Consider the following 12177-nt stretch of genomic DNA (forward strand, 5'->3'; position numbering starts at 1 on the left):
GACCCCACGACCAAGGAAGAAACCTACTCCCAAGGAAGAAACCCCACTCCCATCTTGAAACCCCATGCCCAAGGAAGAACCCCACGCCCAAGGAGAAACCCTGAACGAACCAACCCTACGCCCTAGGACCAACCCCACGCCAACAAACCAACCCTACGCCCTAGGACCAACCCCACGCCAACAAACCAACCCCACGCCCAACCAACCGACCCCACGCCCAACTAATAAGCTCCACGCCTTAGGGAGGACCCCATGCCCGAGGGACACCACGCTTATATAGGGGCGGGGCCAACGCCCAAGGAAACCTGTAACACCCCCGATTTACTAACTAATAATAAACAATTAATAAAGGAAAATTAGACAACCTTTAATAAAATTGCAGAAGCATATACCTAAATCAGAGGTATTACCGCCACACTCGACAACCTGTCAAGTGTTAAGGCTTACAAAATCCCAACTGTACAACTCAATAAATCTAGGTAAGCTATTTATACAACTTTAAAAACTTGTTTTAACAAACTAATCGAAACACTTGAGCTCCTTTAGCTACGATCACTTCAATAACCTGTTTAGAAAATCTTGACTGCTCACCATTAAGGACAAATTCCAAAATAGATCGTCGCAGGGCCACCATAAGAAAAAGACATGGCCGCAAACACAAATAGCACAACAAACAATACACACGTCAGCAAAAAGCTGAGTAATCATCACATAACAGAGTATATAGTATAATATAATAATTAATATTATTAGCTCACTTAAACAATGTAGTTTAGAACTACATTGCACATTGTACTCTGAAAAAAAAAACCTTTATCAACTCAACCTCGAATAATATACGAACCTTTACTCAATATATCCCATAAGTGTGCCATGCTCGTTGTTCTATACCTAGCCTTGGACATGGGTAATTCGAATAAAACCAACAAGTATAAAAACTTGAATACTCCCAATAACCAGAAAACACCTTGAACCAGACCACATACGGGTCAATTCCCACTTTAGGAGACCATAAAAAAATAAATAATAAAGATTGTGCCTCATTCTTAACTCATGATTATTACCCTCTTACCAACAAGCAAAGGAGTAAGTTATATAATGCCGAGCCTCAAATCAAGAACAAAATAATAATTCTCAACCTCTTGATCTCATACATCGATCAAATAATTATTCATAAACAATCTCAACAATGGCACATGTTCCTCAATAAATAACATAACAATTCGGTTCAAAAACTTCTCAACTCTTAGGAAAATAATACTAGTTCTCACATATAATCAAATCTCCACCCAAAAATAAAACTTCGTTATCCCTAAACCTCAAAACAGTACTCCCTATAGCAAAAACATTAAAACCCTAGAAAAATAATACAATCAATCAATATCACAAAATAATACGGCAATTAGAATCATATTATACCACACACTAATCATGTATATATATAAATCATGACCATATATAATTCACAAATTATAAAATTTACACATAACAATACGGATTACAATTAATACTAACAATTTATAATCAAACAAATCAAAAAAATTAATTACGGTCGTGTGATTACCTTCCAAACGAAGAATAATCCAATAGTGAAGCAAGAACAAAGGGTTCCATGCAAGCAACACAATTGGATAGGGGCGACTGGTATTATATCAAAGATGATCATATTTGAGTAGATTTGATCAAATAGCTTATTTGCGTAGGTCTGCTTGAGTAATTAAGGTAATAAATGTAGATAATGGAATAAAAAGCTAATAATAAAGGATCTCCTTATCCTGTGACATGTCATTGAAATTGGAATTATTATATTAGAGAAAGAAGATCATATTTGTTGCTTATGATATAAAACTCACGAAACATGTAAACGGCAGAGATAAAAATTAACGAAGCAACCAAACATTTATAATAGTTAGAGTTTAAGAATATTTATAGGATTTAAAATAGTTTATGTATGCTTTGTGGAGTTTTAAACGAATAGGCTTTTAAAACTTCCTGAACTCTAAAATAAAAATATGAGATTAGAATAATTACAATAATATTTATCAACTCAACCTCGAATAATAATACGAACCTTTACTCAATATATCATTTTTGACTTTTTTCGCCTGGAAATAAAAAGTCCCGAGATGTTTACCATGGTCCCTATTATCCACCGGGAGTCCAATTGGGTGGGTGGAACCATCCAATTTGCCTTAAAACGGTCAATTTACCAATTCGCAACTTACACCGATTTTGTGAAATCAAGACTACCACAGACATTTATGACTTCATTTAATGGTCATATATGGTTCCAAACGGCATTAAATGACCCAAAGATGTATCCCCTAGGTTCTCAAAGTTTTCGTCACCGGGTGCCGTAACTTCAAAAATTCCTCAAAAAGCATGGATAATAGCTTTAAATTTTTGAATTTTTTTGACTTTTTTGTTTCGGAAAAAAAATTACCGAGATGTTTACCATGGTCCCTAATACCCTCGGGAAGTCTAATTGGGTGGGTGGAATCATCCAATTTGCATTGAAACAGTCAATTTACCAATACGCAACTTACACCGATTTTGTGAACTCAAGCCTACCACAGACATTTATGAGATCATTTAATGGTCATATATGGTTCCAAACAGCAGTATATGACCCTAAAATTTATCCCTTAGGGTCTCAACACTTTTCGTGTCCAAGCCTTGTAACCTCAAAAATTCCTCAAAAATGGTAGATAAGCTTCAATTTTAGAATTTTTTGACTTTTTTTTCGCCCGGAAATAAAAATTGCCAAGATATTTAACATGGTCCCTAATACCCTCCGAGAGACCAATTGGGTGGGTGAAACCATCCAATTTGCCTTAAAACGATCAATTTACCAATTCGCAACTTGCACCGATTTTGTGAACTCAAGCCTACCACGGAAATTTATGACTTCATTTAATGGTCATATATGGTTCCAAATGGCATTACATGACCCAATGATGTATCCCATAGGGTCTCTAAAATTTTCGCCACCGGGCCCGTAACGTCAAAAATTTCACAAAAAACGTGGATAATAGCCTTTAATTAGGGAATTTTTTGACTTTTTTTCGCCCGAAAATAAAAATTGCCGAGATGTTTACCATGGTCTCTAATTTCCTCCGGGAGTCCAATTAAGTGGGTGGAACCATCCAATTTTCCTTAAAACGACCAATTTACAAATCCGCATCTTGCACCGATTTTGTGAACTCAAGCCTAACACGGACATTTAAGACAACATATAATGGTCATATATGGGTCCAAATGACATTATATAACCCTAAGATGTATCCGCTAGGGTCTCAACACTCTTCGCCACCGGGCCCTGTAACCTCAAAAATACCTCAAAAAGCGTGGATAATAGCCTTCAATTTTAGAGTTTTTTGACCTTTTTTTGACCGGAAATAAAAATTTCCGAGATGTTTACCATGGTCTCTAATATTCTCCGGGAGTCCAACTGAGTGGGTGGAACCATCTAATTTGCCTTAAAACGATCAATTTACCAATTCGCTACTTCCACCGATTTTGTGACCTCAAGCCTATCACGGACATTTATGACATTATATAATGGTCATATATGGTTCCAAACAACATTATATGATCTTAAGATGTATTATCTAGGGTATTAATACTTTTCGCCACCGGGGCCCGTAATCTAAAAAATTCATCAAAAATCGTGGATAATAGCCTTGAATTTTGGAATTTTATGAATTAATTCGCCCGGAAATAAAAAGTCCCGAGATGTTTAACATGGTCCCTAATACCCTCCGAGAGTCCAATTGGGTGGGTGGAACCAACTAATTTACCTTAAAACGATCAATTTACCAATTCGCAACTTGCACCGATTTTGTGAACTCAAGCCTACCACGGAAATTTATGACTTCATTTAATGGTCATATATGGTTCCAAATGGCATTGCATGACCCAATGATGTATCCCATAGGGTCTCTAAACTTTTCGCCACCGGGCCCGTAACGTCAAAAATTTCACAAAAAACGTGGATAATAGCCTTCAATTTTGGAATTTTTTTACTTTTTTCACCCGAAATAAAAAATTTCCGAGATGTTTACCATGGTCCCTAACACCCTCCGGGAGTCCAATTAGGTGGGTGGAACTATCCAATTTGCCTTAAAACAGTCAATTTACAATTTCGCAACTTAAACCAATTTTGAGAACTCAAATCTACCATGGATATTTATGACATCATTTAATGGTTCCAAACGACTTAATATGACCCTAAGATGTATTCCCAAGATTCTCAATACTTTTCGCCACCGGGCCCTATAACCTTTAAAATTCCTCAAAAACCGTGGGTAATAGCCTTCAATTTTGGAATTTTTTAACCTTTTTTTGCCCGGAAATAAAAATTGTCGAGATGTTTACGATGGCCCCTAATACTCTCCGGGAGTCCAATTAGGTGAGTAGAACCATTCAATTTTCCTTAAAACGGTCTATTTACCAATTCGCAACTTTCACTGATTTTGTGAACTCAAGCCTACCACGGACATGTATGACATCATTTAATGGTTATATATAGTTCCGAACAGCATTATAAGACCCTAAGATGTATCCCCTAAGGTCTCAACACTTTTCGCCACCGGCCCCAATAACCTCAAAAATTCCTCAAAAAGTGTGGATAATAGCCTTCAATTTTAGAATTTTTTGACCTGTTTTCTCCCGAAAACAAAAATTGTCGAGATGTTTATTATGGTCCCTAATATCCTTCGGGAGTACAATTGAGTGAGTGGAACCATCTAATTTGCCTAAAAACGATCAATTTACCAATTCGCAACTCTCACCGATTTTGAGAACTCAAGCCTACCACGGACATTTATGACATCATATAATGGTCATATATGGTTCCAAACGGCATTATATGACCCTAAAATGTATCCCCTATGGTCTTAACACTTTTTGCCACCGGGCCCCTTAGCCTCAAAATTTTCTAAAAAGCGTGGATAATAGCCTTTAATTAGGGAATTTTTTGACTTTTTTTTCGCCCGAAAATAAAAATTGCCGAGATGTTTACCATGGTCTCTAATATCCTCCGGGAGTCCAATTAGGTGGGTGGAACCATCCAATTTTCCTTAAAACGACCAATTTACCAATCCGCAACTTGCACCGATTTTGTGAACTCAAGCCTAACACAGACATTTAAGACAACATATAATGGTCATATATGCGTCCAAACGACATTATATAACCCTTAGATGTATCCGCTAGGGTCTCAACACTCTTCGCCACCGGGCCCCGTAACCTCAAAAATACCTCAAAAAGCGTGGATAATAGCCTTCAATTTTAGAGTTTTTTGACCTTTTTTTGCCCGGAAATAAAAATTGCCGAGATGTTTACCATGGTCTCTAATATTCTCCGGGATTCCAACTGAGTGGGTGGAACCATCCAATTTTCCATAAAACGATCAATTTACCAATTCGCTACTTCCACCGATTTTGTGACCTCAAGCCTATCACGGACATTTATGACATTATATAATGGTCATATATGGTTCCAAACAACATTATATGATCTTAAGATGTATTATCTAGGGTATTAATACTTTTCGCCACCGGGGCCCGTAATCTAAAAAATTCATCAAAAATCGTGGATAATAGCCTTGAATTTTGGAATTTTATGAATTAATTCGCCCGGAAATAAAAAGTCCCGAGATGTTTAACATGGTCCCTAATACCCTCCGAGAGTCCAATTGGGTGGGTGGAACCAACTAATTTACCTTAAAACGATCAATTTACCAATTCGCAACTTGCACCGATTTTGTGAACTCAACCTACCACGGAAATTTATGACTTCATTTAATGGTCATATATGGTTCCAAATGGCATTGCATGACCCAATGATGTATCCCATAGGGTCTCTAAACTTTTCGCCACCGGGCCCGTAACGTCAAAAATTTCACAAAAAACGTGGATAATAGCCTTCAATTTTGGAATTTTTTTACTTTTTTCACCCGAAATAAAAAATTTCCGAGATGTTAACCATGGTCCCTAATATCCTCCGGGAGTCCAATTAGGTGGGTGGAACCATCCAATTTGCCTTAAAACAGTCAATTTACCAATTCGCAACTTAAACCAATTTTGAGAACTCAAGCCTACCATGGATATTTATGACATCATTTAATGGTCATACATGGTTCCAAACGACTTTATATGACCCTAAGATGTATTCCCAAGATTCTCAACACATTTTGCCACCGGGCCCTGTAACCTCAAAAATTCCTCAAAAAGCGTGGATAATAGCCTTCAATTTTGGAATTTTTTAACCTTTTTTTGCCCGGAAATAAAAATTGTCGAGATGTTTACGATGGTCCCTTATACTCTCCGGGAGTCCAATTAGGTGAGTAGAACCATTCAATTTGCCTTAAAACGGTCTATTTACCAATTCGCAACTTTCACTGATTTTGTGAACTCAAGCCTACCACGGACATTTATGACATCATTTAATGGTTATATATAGTTCCAAACGGCATTATATGACTGTAGACACCCATTTGTGTTTCCCCAAAACCAAACCCAGTGATGAGTGCCTTTCACGTCGAATCATAATCGAATGAAACGAAAGTGTGGAAAGGTCTAGTGTTGCGGAAAGTTTTATTTCTTTTCTTTTCTTTTTCTCTTCTCTCTGTTTTTGAAAACTTTATTTTAAGAAAACAGCCAATCCAGTTTGGTTGGTCCATGATATGGGTCCAATAGTGGTGTAGTTGGATGGGGCTTGCAAAGATCTTTCCAACGATATATTATAAGCCCAATTCCGATGAATATTGAGGAAGTTATGGCCAATTTACTAAACTGGGCCCGGTTTGAGCTTTAAGTACGGCCCAATGATCTAGGGGAGGGCCTAATATGATTTATCATTCCTAATGTAATTAGGAATGGTTTTGGTCTTCTAGAACATTCTAGAAGGTCTTATCATTCGTAATTCAATTAGGATTCTTCAGAGTTTTAATTAGATCAAATAGCACTTTCGACCGAAATTATATTATTTTATCTTCCAGTACAATAAAATTATCAGATTTTCGAAAACGTGTTAAAATCCAATTTAGCGTCCAACCCCAGGCCTTGGCGCCTGGAACCAGGATTGGCGCCAGACGCCAGCATTGGCGCCTGGCGCTAGCCACTGGTCCTGGCGCCAATTAGCCAGGTCTGGCGCCAAGTTAGTTTTGTGATCTTCAGGCTCTATTTTGATAAATTATCTTTTTTGGATGTTTTTCTCTATAAATATCGTATCAAAAACTCCGTTTTCAAGAATCATCTACATATATCATTCACCAATTCTTTTTATTCTTAAGTTTTAATAAACTCCGTTTTCATTCATCATCTTCAATCATCAATCGTCAACAATTACTTTATGAATCATTGATCTTTTAGCATTCTTTAAACTTTGCTCTTTAATACAAAATTCCGCATTCACAAGATCTTGATACACCTAGCCATATTCGAAGTTGCCTTCGCCCTAGACGTGAAAGAGGTACGAGGCATCCAAGTAAGTATTTTAATGGTTTAATTGATTTATGATGTAGATATCATGTTTAGATTGTTATTTATGAATCCTAGTATCATGTCTAGGGTATCTTTGATATTAAGTATGATTTAAAGTATGATGCTTCCTATGTTCTTTCTAATGTTTATGTTTATTTATCATTATTATTGATTATTGATTATGTTGCTTGATATGTACATTATTTATTGTTATTTCTTGATCACTTTTATTGCAGGTTAAAGGAACTTGGTACTTGTAATCACGCTTAATAAGATAATTAATAATCTTGTTTAGGGTTAATATGATTATAATTCAAGTGATCACCAATAATAGTTTATTTGTGCATTAATATTCAACCAACATAGATTAAACAGGTTTAGGGTTAATCCTATTGATTGTATGTTAATCAGAAAGCGCACATGAATACGAGCAGAATAAAGTAGAGGCCTATTATTAGGGCAGGTTCAATCTCTTTCAGGTTGGATTTGTACCATCATCCCCGAACCCTTATTTGGTTCATGACCTTATGGAGTTGGCGATCTCTTGGATCGTTAAGGGGTGTAACCTTCACCTCGTGAACGGTTTACAAGTTCCTTAAAAACTTGTTGGCGACTCTTTTGCTCTATCTTCTTCCCTTTCGGACGCCACCGTACTTTAGTGTATGATCACAGTGGGGTTCAAGCTAGTGGGATTTTTAAAGGCTTGAAAATATTCCCTACAATGACCCTAAGATGTATCCCATAAGGTCTCAACACTTTTCGCCACCGGCCCCAATAACCTCAAAATTTCCTCAAAAAGCGTGGATAATAGCCTTCAATTTTAGAATTTTTTGACCTTTTTTCTCCTGAAAATAAAAATTGCCGAGATGTTTATTATGGTCCCTAATATCATCCGGGAGTACAATTGATTGGGTGGAACCATCTAATTTTCCTAAAAACGATCACTTTACCAATTCGCAACTCTCACCGATTTTGAGAACACAAGCCTACCACGGTCATTTATGACGTCATATAATAGTCATATATGGTTCCAAACGGCATTATATGACCCTAAAATGTATCCCCTATGGTCTTAACACTTTTTGCCACCGGGCCCCTTAGCCTCAAAATTTTCTAAAAATTTGACTTTTTTTTTTCGCCCGAAAATAAAAATTGCCGAGATGTTTACCATGGTCTCTAATATCCTCCGGGAGTCCAATTAGGTGGGTGGAACCATCCAATTTTCCTTAAAACGACCAATTTACCAATCCATAACTTGCACCGATTTTTTGAACTCAAGCCTAACACGGACATTTAAGACAACATATAATGGTCATATATAGGTCCAAACTGCATTATATAACCCTAAGATGTATCCCTTAGGGTCTCAACATTTTTCGCCACCGGGCCCCGTCACCTCAAAATTCCATAAAAAGCGTGGATAATAGCCTTCAATTTTAGAGTTTTTTGACCTTTTTTTGTTCGGAAATAAAAATTGACGAGATGTTTACCATGATCTCTAATATTCTTCGGGAGTCCAAATGAGTCGGTGGAACCATCCAATTTGCCTTAAAACGATCAATGTACCAATTCGCAACTTGCACGGATTTTGTGAACTCAAGCCTATCACGGACATTTATGACATTATATAATGGTCAAATATGGTTCCAAACGACATTATATGATCCTAAGATGTATCTCCTAGGGTCTTAATACTTTTCGCCACCGGGGCCCGTAATCTCAAAAATTCCTCAAAAATCGTGGATAATAGCCTTAAATTTTGGAATTTTTTGACTTTTTTAGCCCGGAAATAAAAAGTCCCGAGATGTTTACCATGGCCCCTATAATCCACCGGGAGTCCAATTGGGTGGATGGAACCATCCAATTTGCCTTAAAACGGTCAATTTACCAATTCGCAACTTGCATCGATTTTTTGAAATCAAGCCTACCACGGACATTTATGACTTCATTTAATGGTCATATATGGTTCCAAAAGGCATTATATGACCTTAAAATTTATCCCTTAGGGTCTCAACACTTTTCACCACCGGGCCCGTAACGTCAAAAATTTCACAAAAAACGTGGATAATAGCCTTCAATTTTGGATTTTTTGACCTTTTTTCTCCCGAAAATAAAAATTTCCGAGATGTTTACTATAGTCCCTAATATCCTCCGGGAGTCCAATTGAGTGGCGGAACCATCCAATTTGCCTTAAAACGATCAATTTACCAATCCGCAACTTGCATCGATTTTGTGAACTCAAGCCTACCATGGACATTTATGACATCATTTCATGGTCATATATGGTTTAAAACGGCATTATATAACCCTAAGATGTATTCCCTAGGGTCTCAATACTCTTCGCCTCCAAGCCCCGTAACCTAAAAATTCCTCAAAAAGCATGGGTAATAGCCTTCAATTTTGGAAATTTTTGACCTTTTTTCGCCCAAAAATAAAAATTGCCGAGATGTTTAACATGTTCTCTAATACCCACCGGGAGTCCAATTGGGTGGGTGGAACCATCCAATTTGCCTTAAAACGGTCTATTTACCAATTCGCAACCAACACTGAATTTGTGAACTCAAGCCTACCACGGACATTTATGACATCATTTAATGGTCATATATGGTTCCAAACGGAATTATATGACCCTAAAATGTATCTGCTAGGGTCTCAACACTTTTCGCCGCCGGGTCCCGTATCCTCGAAAATTCCTCAAAAAGCTGGGATAATAGCTTTCAATTTTGGAATTGTTTGACTTTTTTCGCCCAAAAATAAAAATTCCCGAGATGTTTACCATAGTCCCTATTATCGACCGGGTGTCCAATTGGGTCGGTGGAACCATCCAATTTGCCTTAAAATGATCAATTTACCAATTCGCAACTTGCACCGATTTTGTGAACTCAAGCCTCACAGACATTTATGACATCAATTAATGGTCATATATGATTCCAAACGGCATTACATGACCCAATGATGTATCCCATAGAGTCTCAAAACTTTTCGCCACCGGGCTCGTAACGTCAAAAATTCCACAAAAAACGTGGATAATAGTCTTCAATTTTGGAATTTTTTTGACTTTTTTCGCCCGGAATAAAAAATTGCTGAAATGTTTACCATGGTACCTAATACCCTCCGGGAGTCCAATTAGGTGGGTGGAACCATCCAATTTGCCTTAAAACAATAAATTTACCCATTCGCAACTTGCACCGATTTTGTAGCTCGAGCCTACCATGAACATTTATGACATCATATATGGTTCAAAACGACATTATATAACCCTACGATGTATTTTCTAGAGTCTCAATAGTTTTCGCCACCGGGCTTCGTAATCTCAAAAATTCCTCAAAAAGCTTGGATAATAGCCTTCAATTTTGAAATTTTTTGACATTTTTTTGCCCGGAAATAAAAATTGCCGAGATGTTTACCATGGTCCCTAATACCCTCCGGGAGTCCAATTAAGTGGGTGGAACCATCCAATATGCCTTAAAACAGTCAATTTACCAATTCGCAACCTACACCGAATTTGTGAACTCAAGCCTACCACGGACATTTATGACATCATTTAATGATCATATATGGTTCCAAACGGCATTATATGACCCTAAGATGTATCTTATAGGGTCTCAACACTTTTCGCCACCGGGCCCTGTAACCTCAAAAATTCCTCAAAAAGCTTGGTTAATAGCCTTCAATTTTGTAATATTTTGACTTTTTTCGCCCGGAAATAAAAAGTCCCAAGATGTTTACCATGGTCCCTATTATCCACTGGGAGTCGAATTGGATGGGTAGAACCATCCAATTAGCCTATAAACGGTCAAATTACAAATTCTCAACTTGCACCGATTTTGTGAACTCAAGCCGACCACGGACATTTATGACTTCATTTAATGGTCATATATGATTCCAAACGGCATTATATGACCCTAAGATGTATCCCCTAGGGTCTCAACACTTTTCGCCACCGAGCGCCGTAACTTCAAAAATTCCTCAAAAAGCATGGATAATAGCCTTCAATTTTGGAATTTTTTTGACTTTTTTTCTTTCGGAAATAAAAATTGCCGAGATGTTTACCATGGTCCCTAATACCCTCTGGGAGTCCAATTGGGTGGGTGGAATCATCCAATTTGCCTTGAAACGGTCAATTTACCAATTTGCAACTTGCACCGATTTTGTGAACTCTTGCCTACCACGGACATTTATAAGATCATTTAATGGTCATATATGGATCCAAATAGAATTATATGACCCTAACATGTATCCCTTAGTATCTCTACAATTTTCGCAACCAGGCCCGTAACCTCAAAAATTTCTCAAAAAGGGTAAATAGCCATCAATTTTGGAATTCGATGAATTTTTTTCGCCCGGAAATAAAAATTGCCGAGAAGTTTAACATGGTCCCTAATACCCTCCGGGAGTCCAATTGGGTGGGTGGAACCATCCAATTTGCCTTAAAACGATCAAATTACCAATTCGCAACATGCACCGATTTTGTGAACTCAAGTCTATCACAGACATTTATGACATCAATTAATGGTCATATATGGTTCCAAACGGCATTACATGACCCAATGATGTACCCTTTAGGGTCTTAACACTTTTTCTCCACCGGGACCTATAACCTCTAAAATTCCTCAAAAAACGTGGATAATAGCCTTAAATTTTGGAATTTTTTGACCTTTTTTTGCCCGGAAATAAAAATTTCTGAGAT

This window comes from Chenopodium album, chromosome 6, assembly GCF_948465745.1.
Source record: "Chenopodium album chromosome 6, dcCheAlbu1.1, whole genome shotgun sequence".
NCBI lineage: Eukaryota > Viridiplantae > Streptophyta > Magnoliopsida > Caryophyllales > Amaranthaceae > Chenopodium > Chenopodium album.